Below are 18,079 nucleotides of genomic sequence, written 5' to 3'. Positions count from 1 at the left end.
CTCAGGTCAAGATCTCGCGGTCCGTGAGTTCGAGCCCCGCGTCGGGCTCTGGGCTGATGGCTCAGAGCCTGGAGCCTGCTTCCGATTCTGTGTCTCCCTCTCTCTCTGCCCCTCCCCCGTTCATGCTCTGTCTCTCCCTGTCTCAAAAATAAATAAACGTTAAAAAAAATTTTTTTTAAATAAATAAATTAATTAATTACTTGTCTATTAAATTCTTAAACTGGCAGCTCTTATTTTCTAATGTGATCACTTCATGCAGAAACCAACAGCCAATTAAATCAGAACAAATGACTAGCTGATCTCTAAGGTTGCTTCTGACTCTACCGTCTAAGATTACTCATTTACATCGATGGCAAAATGATGAAAGGATTTGAGGTAAGTTCTGCCCTGAGTCAGTTCCAAGTGTCATCTGAATCAGTATCAGGAATATATGTTCTTCCAAAAATCTCAAATACACACTGGGCAAAGGAGAAGGTATTTTAATTCTCTCAGCTTTGAAAGAGCACTTTTCTAAGGTGATTTACTTGAGAAATGCACTTTTCTATACTATAAATGGACACTGAAGAGACCTACAGTTTGTTTTAGGTTTTTTTCTGTTCATGCAAACATTTATGTGTTCTGGATATAATTCGGTTTGAGTTTCTCCTTCGTGAAGTAACTGGGGAACAACAGTTGGTGACTAGTGATGTTCTCTACAATACAGGGCCTAATAATAGGTCTTATTCACGTGGTGCTTTTAATTCATGCCTGGTATTGTTCTAAACACTTTACATATATAGACTCATTTAATGTTCCTGACAAATTTATGATGTAGGTACTGTTATAGTTGCCATTTTACAGATAAGGAAACTGATGCAGAGATGTTACACCTTTCTCTGGTCACAAAGCTTATACGTGGGAAAGCAGAGATCCAGCCCTGGCAGTCTAGCTCCAGAAACTACGCTCTTTGTTAATCATGATGGCATACTGAGAAGAAAAGAAAGGATACCCACATTCTTTTTTTTTTTAATGTGTATCAATTTTTGAGAGAGAGACAGAGAGTACAAGTGGGGGAGGAGCAGAGAAGGGGGAACAGAGGAACCAAGGCAGGCTCTGCACCAACAATAGAGAGCCCAATGTGGGGCTCGAGCTCACAAACTGCGAGATCATGATCTGAGCCTAAGTCGGATGCTCAAATGACTGAGCCACCCAGGCGTCCCAAGAAAAGATGCACACATCCTAACAAGGAAAATAACAGGTCATTCTCCTTTCACTTTTATAAGGACACCTTTCTGGACTGGCTCCCACCTACCCTCCCCGCCTTACCTTGTCCACCAATCCCTTCTTCCCACTCCAACCACAAAAGGCTTCCATTCATACTCAATCTCCCCAAGCTCCCACCGGCAAGGCCCTTGCAGTGCCATTCCCTCTGCCTCAAGTGCACATTTGTCCCGTTTCAGCTGGTGAAGCTCTTTTGTGCCCTGGATCTCCAAGCAAGCTCTCCCTGGCTACTTTAAACTCGGATTATAGGCTCCCACAGTACAGAACGCATCTCTTTCCTAGCCCCTATTAGAGTTACAATTTGACATTTTGTTTACATGATTTGTGTCTGCTTAGCTTCCTAGAGTATCCCCAGTGTCTGGAACATAATGCAGGTTCAATAAATACTTATTGACTGACTTATTGATTAAAATTTGTCTGCTCCCTAGACTGGGAGCTCCATGAAGGAGGAAACCATGTGTGTTTATGCTTCTGCTGAATCCTCAGCACCCAGTTAAATGCCTGGCACATAGATGATACCTCTGGGGAGATATGTAAACTAGAGAACAATTTTATTATCTTTATGGCAATTATTGAAATTTCCTATGACCCTTTTTTAAAAAAAATAAACCTTTGATTGTGATGATTTCCAAACCTCAAGATGGCCAGAATACAGAGATTTCACCACTCTGCCCATGTGCCCTCAAATCAGTGCCACTGAGTCTACTCCCATGGCCATCCCTCGCCCCTCCAATGTTCACCCTGGACTGCTCATGTATTTCTAACAAGTACAATTCTTGGGGCAGGGTGGGGGAGAGCAATTGCCAAAAAGCAAAAAGACTGACCCAGACAACTTCCCACAACATAACGTTTCTTTAAGTGAAAAGAATGATGAAGAAGCCTCCCTCCTCTTTCTCTCTGATGGTCCATAGGATGGTTTTCCATGGCTTTGGGACCTGTCATCATTGTCATAGCCCCTTTTGAAAGCTATAATCACCTGCTGTCAATGCGCTCAATCATTACAACTGAAAGAAATCAAAGCTCTCTACCTCGATTTTAGGATATGGCAACCTGCCTTCCCATATCAGTAGGAGGCAGAACTTGGTCACTCAGGGTTGGAAACCATCCCTGACCCCTGACCCAAGGGAAGCACAGGTCTTAGAACTCTGGCATTCCAGTCTGGAAAGGTTACTGACCTCTGGCCTGGAAAGCATGCAGCCGCCTCAACCCACTGCCAGAGTCAGTGATTATGGCAGATTCCTGTCACTCCTCTCTTCTCTGAGCTAAGACTGTCTTGGAAATAGCTAGACAGATAAAGGAATTGCTAGCAAAATCTAGAAGGCAATCTTTTTACAAAAAAAAGACCCTTTAAATAAGCCAGATACAAAAATCATACTATATGATTCTACTTATATGAGGTACCTAAATAGTCAACTTCATAGAGACAGAAAGTAAAGTGGTAGTTGCCAGGAGGTTAAAACGGGAAACAGAGTTATTGGTTAATGGGTACAAAGTTTCAGTTTGGGATGATGAAAGTTCTAGAGATGGATGGTGGTTATAGCTGCACAACAGTGTGAATATACTTAATGCCATTAAACTGTACATATAAAAAATGGAAATGTTATGTTATATATATTTTACTCCATTAAAAAAAAAAAACAGGAGCTTTATAGGGCTTGGCCTGGACATTTTAATACCTTTCAATCCTTTCCTCTATTTTCTGGCCAGCAATTCCTAAGGTTAAAACAAGCAAACAAGAAATTTGTAAGACCTTTCCTCTTGAGCGATTTCCTTTGTCATATTTCTACTACCTCTCAACATGGAGGCTTTACAAAAATGAATTATTGGGACCTCATGAAGATAAAAAGCTTCTGCACTGCAAAGGAAACAATCAACAAAACTAAAAGGCAACCAACAGAATGGGAAAACATATTTGCAAATGACATATCAGACAAAGGCCTACTATCCAAAATCTATAAAGAGCTCACCAAACTCCACACCCAAAAAACAAATAATCCAGTGAAGAAATGGGCAGAAAACATGAATAGACACTTCTCTAAGGAAGACATACAGATGGCCAACAGGCACTTGAAAAGATGCTCAATGTCACTCCTCATCAGGGAAATACAAATCAAAACCACACTCAGATATCACCTCATGCCAGTCAGAGTGGCCAAAATGAACAAATCAGGAGACTATAGATACTGGAGAGGATGTGGAGAAACGGGAACCCTCTTGCACTGTTGGTGGGAATGCAAACTGGTGCAGCCCCTCTGGAAAACAGTGTGGAGGGTCCTCAAAAAATTAAAAATAGATCTACCCTATGATCCAGCAATAGCACTGCTAGGAATTTACCCAAGGGATACAGGAGTACTGATGCATAGGGGCACTTGTACCCCAATGTTTATAGCAGCACTCTCAACAATAGCCAAATTATGGAAAGAGCCTAACTGTCTATCAACTGATGAATGGATATAGAAATTGTGGTTTATATACACAATGGAATACTATGTGGCAATGAGAAAGAATGAAATCTGGCCTTTTGTAGCAACGTGGATGGAACTGGAGAGTGTGATGCTAAGTGAAATAAGCCATACAGAGAAAGACAGATACCATATGTTTTCACTCTTATGTGGATCCTGAGAAACTTAATAGAAGTCCATGGGGGAGGGGAAGAAAAAAAAAGAGGTTAGAGAGGGAGAGAGCCAAAGCATAAAAGACTCTTAAAAACTGAGAACGGAGGGTTGATGGGGGGTGGGAGGGAAGGGAGGGTGGGTGATGGGTATTGAGGAGGGCACCTTTTGGGGTGAGCACTGGGTGTTGTATGGAAACCAATTTGACAATAAATTTCATATTTTTAAAAAAATGGAGGCTTTAACATGATGATTTCCTTATCAACCAGACTATGCTGCCAATCCAAATAACCCCAAAATTCAGTAGCTTCAAATAACAAAGGATTACTTCTTGTTCTCTCTACATAGCCCAAGCAGAACCATAAGAAGATTTCCTCAGGGACCGGGGTTAATGGAGCAGCACCCATCATGCGAGCAGAAAGGCAAGCCTTGCAACACTTGGCCTTCAGAGCTTCAGCTTCCTGTCCATGTGCACCTGGCTGGCCAAAGAGTCATAAGACCACGCCTAATTCAAGGGAATTGTGGGGAAGTGCAATTCCAACAAGTGTCTGGAGGGCAAGCAAGCTGTGGAGTGCCCTGCGAACACTACAATGTCCTTCTGACCACTACAGCCTCTTTCTAGGTTTTGCTCATATCTTTGCATTATTTCCAAAATTCATTTTAGTGATAAATTATAGTATAGCATAATATATATAATTATACAGATATCATTATATACATTATGATATATATTATAACCAGAAGGAAACAAAACCTGGTCTCCCCATCAAAGGACATCTCCAGCATTCAGCCACATGCTTCCTGCCCATGGTTCACGGGGAGCGGCACACGGGTGCTCTGCCAACCAATGAATGAGACTGAGCATCGCCTCTTCCCCTCACCTTCTCAAGTCCGGTCGAATCTTGAGCCCAGAAATTAGAAGAGCCCAACAGCATAAAAAGACTTTCTGCCACCTGCTTTATTTGAGGAGGTAAAAAAAAAATTGATCTTGGCATCAGAGGAATACAAGCCTCAAAAGGAAATAAACTGATCTTTCAGATTTATTTATTCTAGGCTTTCTGGCCTCAAAAGACCCTGAGAAGGTTGAAACGGATTTTATTTTTTTTTATTTTTTTTAAACTTTTTTTTAACGTTTATTTATTTTTGAGACAGAGAGAGACAGAGTATGAACGGGGGAGGGGCAGAGAGAGAGGGAGACACAGAACCGGAAGCAAGCTCCAGGCTCTGAGCCATCAGCCCAGAGCCCCACGCGGCGCTCGAACTCACGGACCGCGAGATCTGACCTGAGCTGAAGTCGGACGCTTAACCGACTGAGCCACCCAGGCGCCCCTGAAATGGATTTTAGATGTGCTAGAGATTCCACAAATTCACATGGACAGCCTTCACCTGCTGACACTGTGAGTTCAAGTGCAGAGACCCAGGCAAGAGTCCCTGACCATTCTATAATGGCCAGATACACACCACTGTGACAGAAGAGCCATCCCATCTAGGCCCTCAGAAAAACATGGCAAGCTTAGGCAGTAAACCCAAGGCTCAGCCTACACTGAAATGACAAGATTTCTCAGAGGCTAGGCATTACATTAATGTGCAGGATAGAAGTTAGTAGAAGACATGTACATGGGGACCCTTATATAGACACATCAAATGCAATTTAACAGAACCTTCATTTGCTGTCCTCCTGTCCTCTCTGTTTATTACTTTGTGGTATACAGCCAATGTTAGAAAAAGTCAGGTATCCTCATGCCTCATAACTTCACTCGATGAATCCATGACAGAGAAACCCTGACTGGCTCTGTTTTGCATTACTTACTAATGATAGCTTTGTGAAGATTTTCAAGTATCTCTGGCAGATTGAGCAAAATGCTATCACAACCATTAGCTCAAACAGAAAAGGAACGGTATAAAGATAAAATCCAGTTTCAATGTTGACAAAATAGCAGCACCAATGGCATGAATCAGCACATGAGCATATTCAGCAGCTCTTTAATTTTTATTGCTGTTGTTCCCTTCTTGTGATTAATCAGATTGCATACAGAAACATCTCAATCCCCAGTGATAAAGTCAGCTATTGTTTGAGTACACGTATGCATCGGCAAACTCTTAGAGAAAGATTCATTTTTAAATAAGTCAACAACAAAAAATTGCTCATCCGTACAATTACTAGGATTCAGATTTAGAAAGGGATAAGCCAAGGGACTGAAAAACAAGGAAAATTGGAATGCTTTATTCTGGAAGTCTATAAACCAAGGGCAGTAACTCAATAATAAAAGCATGACTTTTGAAGTCACAGATCTAGATTTAAATCCTTGCTCTATCATTTACTAGACACAAGATAATGACCATGTCATAAGGCCACATTAAGTCTCAGTTTCTTCACCCGTAAAATGAAGAAAACAGCCATCTACTTCCTGTAGAGGATGTGAAAGAAATGAGATAGATAATCCATTTAATGTCCTTAGCAGAATGCCTGGTACACAGCTGTGCTCAGCAAAGGTGTGTTATCCTTGACACTGATAAAATTATAAGGAAGGAAATTCCTTGACTGAAATCTAATCATGTCATGGAAAGTTGCCTGAGTGTCTGCGATGCAGAAAGACAATGCAAACCTGACTGCCATTCTCTTTTCCAAACCCCCTGTGGCATAATTTTCTGGTTTCACAGTCTGTTCACCTGGAAATTGGGGGTGACAGATCTAGACAGCTTGGCTTGGGTGTCTATCTTGATGTGCGCTGAAAGCAGTGGTTTTGTTTGTAGAGATTATTCTGTTGCTTGAACTCCAGGGAGAATAAGTGGACATGTTGCTAATAGAGCTGTACCTCTGGACTCCAGGCTTCCTGAGCCTCTCCTAGTATTTAAGAGAAGGGGGCCATAATATACTTTGACATAAATGCATTTGCAAGAATACAACTGGAAGAGATCGAGTGTTTTCTGTGGCTTCCCCTACTACTTCAGAGCTTTTGGTCCTGCTGTTTTGTAAACAGAAAGACCTGCATTTAAATATTTACTTGCAGTATCTTTTCCTCTTTACAACTAATGATATCATCATAACATGTCCTTTCATCTGGCCCCTTAGCCTAAGGAATCCTCTTTAAGGTTCTCATTAGGAAGGAGCTCTACACTTTTGGTGCTGTCTTGTCTGCAAATTAGAATCATCTGGAGAGTTTTTAAAAGTCCTGCTGCACAAACCACACCCAGACCAATTGAAGCAGACTTTCCCACACATTCTGGTAGTTTGAAAGCTCCCCAGGTATTGGCACTATACAGCCAGTGCAGAGAACCACTGTCGGACCAAACCCTGTACATACACCTGTGTCTAACAATACATTAAAAAAAAAACAAAGAAGCAAGTCTACTCTAAAAAGAGGTCTCCAGTCAGTTAATCCTGAAGATTTGCCTGATAAACTGACAAGATAGATGTTGCCAGCAGATTGATGTGCACATGCATAAACACACACAAACATAGATACGCACAGGCACACACACACAGGCAGGCGCGCGCGCGCGCACACACACACACACACACACACACACACACACACTTCTGCCTGCCCCAGTTGGCTACGGTTTCCAACTGGGTGAGGTATTTTTGACCCTGTCTCTTCTCAGGAAGTTTACTGTCTGCACCCATCTCATACCCTCAACATGACAGTTTGGGAGATTAGCTCCTCACAAAAGAGATAGTAACCCTTGAGATGTAGAAACATAGGCCAGGAGGCAACTGTCTCACCACAGTAGAAGAGGGGCTGCGTCCCCAGGAACTAGGCACACCCAAAGTTGCAACCAAAGCAGAGGAAATTAGAAGAAGAGATAACTTCTTCCATATTTATTACATGAAGACTTCAAATAAACAATATCAGACATCTGATGAAATGAGAGAAATTTTAATCCAAACTTTTGTTGTGAGGAGTGCAATCTGATAAAGTTTGGAGTATTCATGTTTTATTTTTTTCCTTTTAGACTCACATAGGATACTGAAATCAGTGGAGTCCCTACATGCCTACTTCTGAGCCACAAGCACGTTGATTTCTGAGCTTCCTCCCTCTGCCCTAGGTCAAGAGCTCAGACTCTCGATTTGCCTTGCACCTCCCTTCAAACCAGTTTGTTTGCATATTTTTGCCTCATTGAAAAACATCTTTGTATTTTTGCTGGCCCAGTTCTTGGCCGTAGCGACTCTTGCTGTGACTGAGGTGAAGAGTCGTGAGGCAGAGAGAGGCCTTATATGTGGACACTTTCCATTTATAAGACTCAGGGTAGGGCACCTGCTTTGAAGGCAACAGCAGAAGCCGGGGAGGTGGACAGGGGAGGGCGGGGGTGGAGAAAGACACCTGCTAGGAATGGCCTTGGACCTCTAGTGGTTGGTTAAGCTGATTCGGCTTACATATGCATAAATGAAAAACAGCTTCTCATAGAAGACAGGGTCTCAATTTGAACATATGTGTAACAACAGACTGCTGTGCCAGGGGAGTGGGAGCCCGGTTAATTTCTCTCCAAGGACCCCACAGAAGATGAGAGAGGGTGTGGAAGCCAAAGCCCTTAGGGTTTAAGGACGGTGACAGATGGCCAGCACTATACAGGCAACAGCACAGCTCTTCTGCCTTCTGCACACCCCCGCCTGTGCTCTCTTGCCCTCTCTTGCACTCCCTTCTCCCCAATGCCTTTCCAAGGTTTGTAATTACTGGGCTGACTTGAGCATGACCAGATGGGTTTTATTTCTAAAATTTAGTGATTTTCCTTCAGCTTTCAAGTCCCTTTAGTAAGTAAATATTGGTCTCATTTTATAGACTTTGGGCCTAGTTCTTACCTTTCTTCTTTTAAGACTGGTCTTCTTGCCCCTTAAAAAGGTGGTTTCTCAGGGCGCCTGGGTGCTTAGCCTGTTAAGCATCTAACTCTTCATCTCAGCTCAGGTCCTGATCTCACGGGTCATGAGTTCAAGCCCCACATTGGGCTCTGTGCTGACAGTGCAGAGCCTGCTTGAGATTCTCTCTCCCTCTCTCTCTCTGCCCCTTCCCCACTGGTGTATGCTCACTCTCTCTGAAAACACACAAACGTTGTTTTAAAAAAAAATTTTTTAAAGATTGTTTCTCTAGTTTCTTGCCAATTTCTCCTGTCTGACCTTTTCTTTCATATATATATATATATATATATATATATATATATATATATACTTACTTTATATTTATGATTTTATAAATTTTCAAATGTTATAATTTTTAATTTATTTAAATTGAAGTTAGTTAACATATAGTATTGGTTTCAGTAGAACCCAGTGATTCATCAGTTACATGTAATGCCCAATGCTCATCCCAACATGTGCTCTCCTTAATGCTCATCACCCATTTAGCCCATCCCCTTGGCCCACCTCCCCTCCAGCAATCCTCTTTGTTCTCTGTATTTAAGAGTCTCTTACGGTTTGCCTCCCTGTTTTTACCTTATTTTTCCTTCCCTTCCCCTATATTCATCTGTTTTGTTTCTTAAATTCCACATAGCGCTGATATCATATGATATGTATCTTCCTCTGACTGACTTATTTCACTTAGGATAATGCACTCTACTTCTATCCATGTTGTCACAAATGGCCAGATTTCATTCTTTTTGATAGCTGGGTAATACTCCATTGTGTGTGTGTGCGTGTGTGTGTGTGTATGTGTACACACACATATATACACACACCACCTCTTCTTTATCCATTCAATTAGTTGATAGCCCTGCTATAAAAATTGGGGTGCATGTGCCCCTTGGCATCAGAATTTTTGTATCGCTTGGAAGAATACCATGCGGTGCAATTGCTGGGTTGTAGGGTAGTTCTGTTTTTAATTTTTTGAGGAACCTCCATACTGTTTTCCAGAGTGCCTGGACCAGTTTGCATTCCCACCAAAAGGGTTCCCTTTTCTCCGCATCCTCACCAACATCTGTTTTTTTCCTGAATTAATTTTCGTCATTCTGACAGGTGAGGTGGTATCTCATTGTGATCTTGATTTGTATTTCCCTGATGATGAGTGATGTGGAGCATCTTTTCACATGTCTGTTAGCCATCTGGATGTCTTCTTTGGAAAAGTATCTATCCATGTTTTCTGCCCATTTCTTCACTGGATTATTTGGTTTTTGGGTGTTGAGTTTGATAAGTTCTTTATAGATTTTGGATACTAACCCTTTATCCATTATGCCATTTGCAAAAATCTTCTCCCATTCCTGTCTGCCCTTCTTACCTTTCATCTCCAGCTCTCGGTTACCATAACCAGAAGCTTATTTTAACAATGGTGGGACTATGTTCTCTTACCCTATTGGGTTTAGGTGTCCTTTTTTCCTTTATCAATTACCTCTCTATGACTCAGTTTCCTCATCTATAAAATAGGGATAATAACAGTGTCACCTTAGAGAGCTACTGTGAAAATGAACAATTTATGGGAAAATACTTATAACAGTGTTTATAAGTAGCAAGTGCCAAGCAATGTTAGTTGTCTTCTATGATAACACAGACATAAGTGGGGTCAGAGAAGACTGAAGGGGGTGGAGAATAGGGAGACCACAGCAACAATTTGAATTTCTTCCTTTTAAATATAGTCCATAATTTTACTAAACGACAAGTTCAAAATCCAAGACATATTTGTTGAATTACTTCCTCATAAGGCCATTAGTTACATTGTATTTGTTGAAATTTAGTAGTTTTCATCCCCTGCACTCAAGGTGGAGAGACCTGCCTTGTAATTTAGACCACTGGGGTTGGTGGTTGTCATCAGAGCATGCACTGAAGTGAGTTGCTCTCCCTCTTGAATGCTTTACATGTCTTCTGATCCACCAACATCTGAAGGTTCAATTGACATCCCTAGCTTGACGGTTGCCTCTGCTGATTAGAGACCTTTTATTAGACCCCAGCACCTTCTAAAATGTGCTCCTTCAATGCTCTTTCATCCACATAATTTATGATCTGTTTATAGCCTCCCCCACACTGGGTGCTTTTCTGTGCCCTCTCTTGGGCTAACTCTTCATTTTTTAGAGGATGTTTTTTCCATTTACTCTGATGACCAGTTGCCCTCTGCCAGCTGGCCCCAGAGGGCTGTTATCCAAACACCTGGCTGTTTTGATCTGCTATACACATTTTTCCAGGACTTGTAATAAGGCATTAAAAAAATAGCAGTCAGATGTTCCTTTTCATTTTCCCTTCTCAATGGCTAAGCCAATTGCCCCTTTTTGTGTCCTTTAGGAAAATAAGATCCACAAAGCACCACCCTTGACCTCAAAGAAGAGTAGACTATGGATGCGACTTAGGATACAGTCATTCTAGATATTTTTCCATCTTCATTTAAATGAACTTACAATATTCTTTTCCTGCCTATGATCTTCTATTAAATGAACAATCACATTTTCTCAGCAGTGTGCCAGCAATTCTCGGTGCATTATCTGAATGGAGCTTCCTTTATATTCCAGGCATGGTGCTAGGAGCTGGGGATGAGCTAGACATGGCCTCTGCTCACTTATAGCTTATATAACACAATCCTCAGCCCCAAGAAAACTATGAGAAGAGGTAAACAAGAAACTGTTCTCTATTTTTAATGTGCCTTAGAAAAGTCCTTTACAAAGCTCCTTTTTCTTGGGCTAACCTTAAGTTGTGAGGCACAATTACAATATTTAGATAGAGGCTGCCTTACTAACTTTATGTGTTCTATATGATGTTTGCATCCAGCCCTAAAGGCAAATCTGATCAAACTGGGGAGAGGGGGATATAATATTGTATGTAGCAGATGGCTAGTCTGAAGTGATCTGACCTACAACTTCTGGCTCATTATGAATAACCTAAATAATAGTTAAGAGCTTGGAGGGCACCTCGGTGGCTCAGTCCATTAAGCATCCAACTTTAGTTCAGGTCATGATCTCATGGTTTGTGAGTTTGAGCCCCGCATCAGGTTCTCTGCTGTCAGTGCTGGTCCTGCTTCAGATCTTCTGTCTCTGTCTCTCTAAGTCCTTCCCCCACACACGTGCTCTCTCTTTCTCTCAAAAATAATAAATAAATATTTTTAAAAAGAGGAATTTGGAATCTGGAGCCAAGGAGTGGGTTGCTTTAAATATTAGTTCTACCCCTCACTAACTGTAACCTCATTAATCTCTCTCTGATCCTTTTTCTTCTTCTACTTCTCTGTAAAAGGGGGTAGATAGTACCATCTTTCTCACAGGGTTGTTGTAAATAGCTGGCATCAATATATTTCAGATGCAGTGCCTTGGCAATGTGCAATAAATAAATGGTAGGTAATAGCTGCGGTTGTTGTCATTGTTAAAAGTGTGGTAAGGTGTCATTTTACAGGAGTACATCGAGTCCCACATGCTCTGAGAGCACTACACAGGACCAATTCACTTAGCTAGTGAATAAACCTATTTGCCAGCCAAGCAGCTTTGCTGAGTTGCTACTTATTCTTAGTGACTCTTGATGTGGCAGAATCTTTGATTCCTTGTTCAGAAAAAAAAAATGCCTGTCACATAAGAAAAATAAATGCATATGTCTTTCAGTGAAAATATAACTTGGGAGAAAGCCAATGAGCAGTGTAAACATTTCTATATTTGTAATTTTAGGGAACATTTGGAGATCTTAAACACATTCCCTGTACATAACAATGTTTTACTTTAAAAATTGAGTTAGTATCTTACAATCCTTGTAACAAAGAGGATGGCTTTTGCTAAGTGGAAGTGAAACATAATTTCCAACTGAATGAAGTGATAAGACCAATGATTAGTTGCCAAATGAAAAAGAAGAAAAAAGTGGCTGGCACTTAACCTTCTTCCTCAGACTCTAACGCAGAGGGGAGGAGACAAGGACTTCAAAAACACACAGGAACTTCTCCCACATACAACTCCTGAAAACTCAAGAGACGTGAGCCACAGCTTCAAGAAAGAGAATTGAAGTTCTCATCTTCTACCTGCTCAGAAATCTTCAGTGGCTTTGTGAATTGTCAGCTTTGGCAGCAAAATCACAGTTGCTAACAGATCTATAAAGAATCAGCTAAGACATTTGTAGGGATACTTGCTATGGCTGCCATGGAGGTATGCACTCAGATCTCTATCAAGGGACCCTGTCTTAGAGAGCATAGTTGATCTGTGGCTTCTAGCTTCGAGGCCATGCTTTCTCCAGCCTCATAGCCAGTGACCGAGTATGGTAAGGGGGGCAAGTATGAGAGCCAGCCCATTCCTGCCAATGGAGGAGTCTTCTAAGAGACACATTGGCTCAAGAAACTCATCATCCTGGCTGAGACTTTCTCCGAACTATGCTACAATATGAGACCCTACTTATCCTTTGTTCCCTCCATCCTTTCGCAGATGTCAAGCCTGTAGTGTGGACTGAAGGCTCTCCCTGCCTACAACTTCTCCCTTCCTCTTTATCTTCACAGGCGTTTCCGCCATTAAAGCTCTTGTTGGTCTTATCCCATCCTTGCTGCTTCTCAGAGGTTCCAAACCTATATTCCAGTCTACCAGCTGTGACTCACAAAATAATTGGGTATTTTAGCCTGAGATGTTAAATCAATTAGTAGTGGTTGCTTGGAGCAGTATCTCATGAAGATCTTTGAGGCCAACTCTGGGCTCCAAGAAAATCAGGCTACGACTGATCATCAATGTCTGCAGCATACACAGAGGGGGAATGGGAAGGCACTATGCCATGTATTTGTCCAACATGAGCACAGGGGCTAGTCTAGGCTAGCCTGGACATTTAAACTTCTATAACTAGGTTATTCAATGTTGTAAAATTGGAAAACTGGGAAAGCTGTGAAACTGTAGTTCAGATGCAGAACTCTAAGCTTACTAAATATCAGGCCTTCTGAACTTTACATCTCCTCCTTTGAATAGCAAGCCAAGAGAGAAGAAAGCTACCTATTTTTAAGCCTCCATTTCCTCATCTATAAAATATGCCTTAAATATTTCCTGCCTTAAATGTTTCCTTTTGTTATTATGACATTTAAGTGGGATTACCTTAGGAAAGCTTATAGCATAATTTATGGCATTATGGAAGATGTTAGTGATTAATATTATGATGCCACTTGGGACCAAAAAAATCATGATTTCAAGGTGCATATATTTATACTTTTATACTGATTAATAGTTTATTCAAAGCAGCACTGCATGGGTTGCTAATACATTTAACTACAGGATATGACAAACTCAACCAAAGTAATAACATGGTTGGATTCTTCCCTCTTCCTCTTGTAATGTGGGAAGCTTACATTGATTACATTGTTATTAAATGTTCAGATCATTTACATAGCATATAAATATCTTGACAGTGAGACAAATAACATTTCTTGAATTATGGAAGGATACCTATTTTTTCCTCAGTGATAGTCTCTTGAGCATCATATCATAAATCAATAATGACCTTATGGCACTCCCTACATACTCAATGGAAAGTTCTCATCAAAATCAATAAACTCTTACAATTCATAAAGAGTATTACCCTTAAAATGATAGGACTTCCTTTTCTGAGAAAAAAGGGCCCTGGTCAGGGCCCTCTGTCAGGTCTTACAGGGCTACTTAGAACCTTTATGAGCACACCCCAGCTTGTCCAAACCAACCCTAAACACACACACACACACACACACACACACACACACACACACACACACAGAGTTCATAAACAGGAACTTCTAGTTTGTCCCCTATTCCACTGAGAAAATTAAGCTATCAATCCTCAACTCTCCAAACTCCCTTCCCCACCCCTATATACTTGTCTGTGTCCACACCCGTCTCCACTCCTTTCCAGGCCCTCTTCCAGCTTAAGATTAATCCTTCTTTGTGAAGCTTGATCCCTTCCTCAAACTGGAATCTGGTTCCCTTATCATTCTTTCCCTTCCTCCTTTACTTTAGATTCCTAATTACACCAGACCTTTATTCAACAGCACATATATGTTAAATCATCTGTCATTTCAAAGAATCTTCTTTTGGCCACATGTCTTCTCCTTCCATCCTTTCTATCCTGGGCCAGTTACTTATAGTCTTGGGTTCCTCTTTTTTACTTACCAGCTGTTCCTCACATACTACAAACTTATTTCTTTTTTCTTTTTTTTAGTTTATTTATTTATTTTGAATTTTTTTTAATGTTTATCTATTTTTGAGACAGAGAGAGACAGAGCATGAACAAGGGAGGGTCAGAGAGAGAGGGAGACACAGAATCCAAAACAGGCTACAGGCTCTGAGCTGTCAGCACAGAGCCCAATGCGGGGCTCGAACTCACGGACCGCGAGATCATGACCTGAGCCGAAGTCGGACGCTCAACCGACTGAGCCACCCAGGCGCCCCTATTTATTTATTTTGAAAGAGAGAGGGAGCATTTATTTTGAAAGTGGGGGAGGGGCAGAAAGAGAAGGATAGAGAGAATTGCAAGCAGGCTCTGTGCTGTCAGTGCAGAGACAGATGTAGGGCTCGAACTCACAAACTGTGAGATCATGACCTGAGCCAAAACCAAGAGTCTGATGTTTAACTGCCTAAGCCACCCAGGCACCCCTGCAGTCTGATTTCTTATGAGAGCTCACTCCATCAGACTATTCTGGAAAAGGGCACTACTGACCTGATTGTTAAATCCCATGGCCATTTCAGTCTTAATGTTACAAGATTGCCTGGAAGTTTTTAAGACTACTGACCCCTCCATTCTAGAAACTTCCATCACTGGTTTCTATGCCATCACTCCCTCCTTACACTACTACCTCTAACACTTTGCTTTCTTGGCTCTCTGAAAACTCTTCTCTCTCTGATCATTCTTTCACTATTCATCCAACACTTAGCTATTGAGCACCTGCTACGTGTCAGGCATCCTGCCAGGGACGGGTGAAATGTTTAACAGACATAGACATTAACATCAGGACTTAAGCACAAAAGAAACAAGCAAAGAATCCATTTTACTCATGTAGTAACCCTAAGCAAACATCTAGAAGGGGTACTTTTCCTGGATAGAGGATCATTCTGGAGGTGGGTCTTGAAGGATCAGTAGGCATTTGCTAGATGCAGAGAGCTAAACAAGGAATGAGGCAAGGAATGTTCATAACAGAGGGAACAGTATGCACAAAAGCCTAGAGGTTAAGATAGCACGTGTGTTCAGTGAACATCAAGTGCTTTAGTTTGACTGGTATGTACCTTGCTGACAGCAAATGGTGTGAGATGAGATCAGAGAGATAAACAGCCTTACAAGAAAAGCCCACTAATACATCTGCTGTTACCCAATTTCTGTACTTTCCAATTTCATTCATTCCTGCTTCTTCAGCCATCCTTTGATATTTGTGAGCCCCAAATCCATTAACACAAAAGTCTTGACACTGGTCAAGACATCATCCCTCAGCACTGGGCCCTCGTGTCTAAAAGCCAATAGTACACTTTTGTCTGGATGTCTTACAGGTATTTCTAATATACTAGAAACAAAACTCATTATAATTCAGCCCTCTCACTGCCAAAAACAAAACAAAACAAACAAAAACCCCTTATACTCTTCCTATATTCTCTATTTCCATGCATAATATCACATCCTAAATAAAACAAGAAACCTGGAGTTATCCCTGAATCATCCCTTTTCCTAATACAATACCCAGGCAATGACTAAGGTTCCATAAAATAAACTTTATTAATATTTCTACTATTTGTTTCTTCCTCTTTTTTCTCCACGCCTGATTAAGTTCAGACCTTGCCATCATTCCACTGAAGACAATGGCTCTTCACTCATTAATCTCTCTGCTTCTAACTGGAGACTGTCCAGTCTATCCTCTATAAAGTACAGAGAGTGATCCATCTAAAACAGTGCTTCTCCAACTTTAATGTTACAAGAGCTTGCCAGAACATAAATTGCTGAGACTGATTCAGTAGCTCTGTGTGGGCCCTGAGAATTGACATTTCTAGTAAAGCTCCCAGGTGATATTAACGCAGCAAGTACACTGACTGCAAATGGACTAGTACTGACCTAAAACAATCCTGATACGGTGACTCCCCTGCTGAAATGCCTCAATGCCTCAATCTCACAGTATAATTTGCAAACACTTCCGTTTGGGATCCAAGATCCTCATGATCTAGCCACTGCCAACCTTGGCCACGCTGTTTCACACCTCTGCCTACAGGTGTCATTCACATCTATTCTGAGCTCCCTGTAGTTTCCCGAATTTACTCTTCCTCTGTTCATTCTCATAAGTCAGTTTGGAAGCCCTCTCACCAGCAGCCCTGGCCTCGCTGTCCTCTCCCTGGAAAACACCTCATCACCTTTTAATTTCCAGTGTAGCATTTACTAGGGATCCTCATGTAAGCCACCTTTCCACCTTGTCCCAAAAGAACTGACAGTTCTCTCTTCTATGACTCCACTCTATGTTTATATTTATCATTAATTCACAACCTCTTCACTCTACACCTTTATGTAACTGTTATTTGTCTACTCGCCTATGTTCTTCAAAGGCAGGGACTGTGCCTCATTTGTATTTACAACCATATATACAACACAGTACCCATTACCTGGCAGTTGCTCAATAAATATTTGCTAACTAAAGAAAAATTATAATAGTTATTGTTTATTAGGTAGTTATTACATGAAAACCACTGTGCTAGACACTATACACAGGCACAAACACACAATTTAATCCCCACAGCAAATCTATGAGATGGGTACACTGTAACCCCCACATTACAGACAAAGACACTAAGGCTGATAGAATTTAAGTAACTTTTCCAGGGTCACAGATCTAGAAAGTCACATATCTACTAAGTAATAGAGACATAACTGAAACTATGTCTCATTCCAAATTCCAACCACTTCACTACTGTGCCTTCCTGAAGTGTAACTATGTCATTAAATCAGAATGTTGCTAAGGACTCCACCTCAACATCACATGATTCTATAGTTAAGAATCTTAAACATTAAGAAGGAATAACCTAAATATGAAAGACCCTGCTAAATATGCCCACAAAGTACCATACATGGTTTATAAATGTCTGCGTTGCTTATGTTCTTAGAGCACTGTCACTTTAAATTTTAAATAAGAAATTAAGAATACAAGCAAGGAGGGGTGCCTGGATGGCTCAGTTGGTTAAGTGTCTGACTTTGGCTCAGGTCATGATCTCATGGTCCTGGGTTCAAGCCCTGTGTCGGTCTCTGTGCTGACACCTCAGACCCTGGAGCCTGCTTTGGATTCTGTGTCTTCCTCCTTCTCTGCCCCTCCCCTGCTCACACTCTGTGTCCCTCTCTCTCACTCATTCAAAATTAA

The 18,079-nt window shown here is 41.3% G+C and overlaps 1 protein-coding gene across 6 annotated transcripts in view; it reads right to left on the bottom strand.

The window, feature by feature from the left end:
- RASGEF1B (RasGEF domain family member 1B) overlaps positions 1–18,079 on the bottom strand; it is a 648,732-nt gene that overhangs the window by 279,506 nt on the left and 351,147 nt on the right. The window lies entirely within an intron of this gene.

This window comes from Panthera tigris, chromosome B1 (assembly GCF_018350195.1).
Source record: "Panthera tigris isolate Pti1 chromosome B1, P.tigris_Pti1_mat1.1, whole genome shotgun sequence".
In the NCBI taxonomy this organism is placed as follows: Eukaryota; Metazoa; Chordata; class Mammalia; order Carnivora; family Felidae; genus Panthera; species Panthera tigris.
This window is presented reverse-complemented; position numbering and strand designations above follow the sequence as displayed.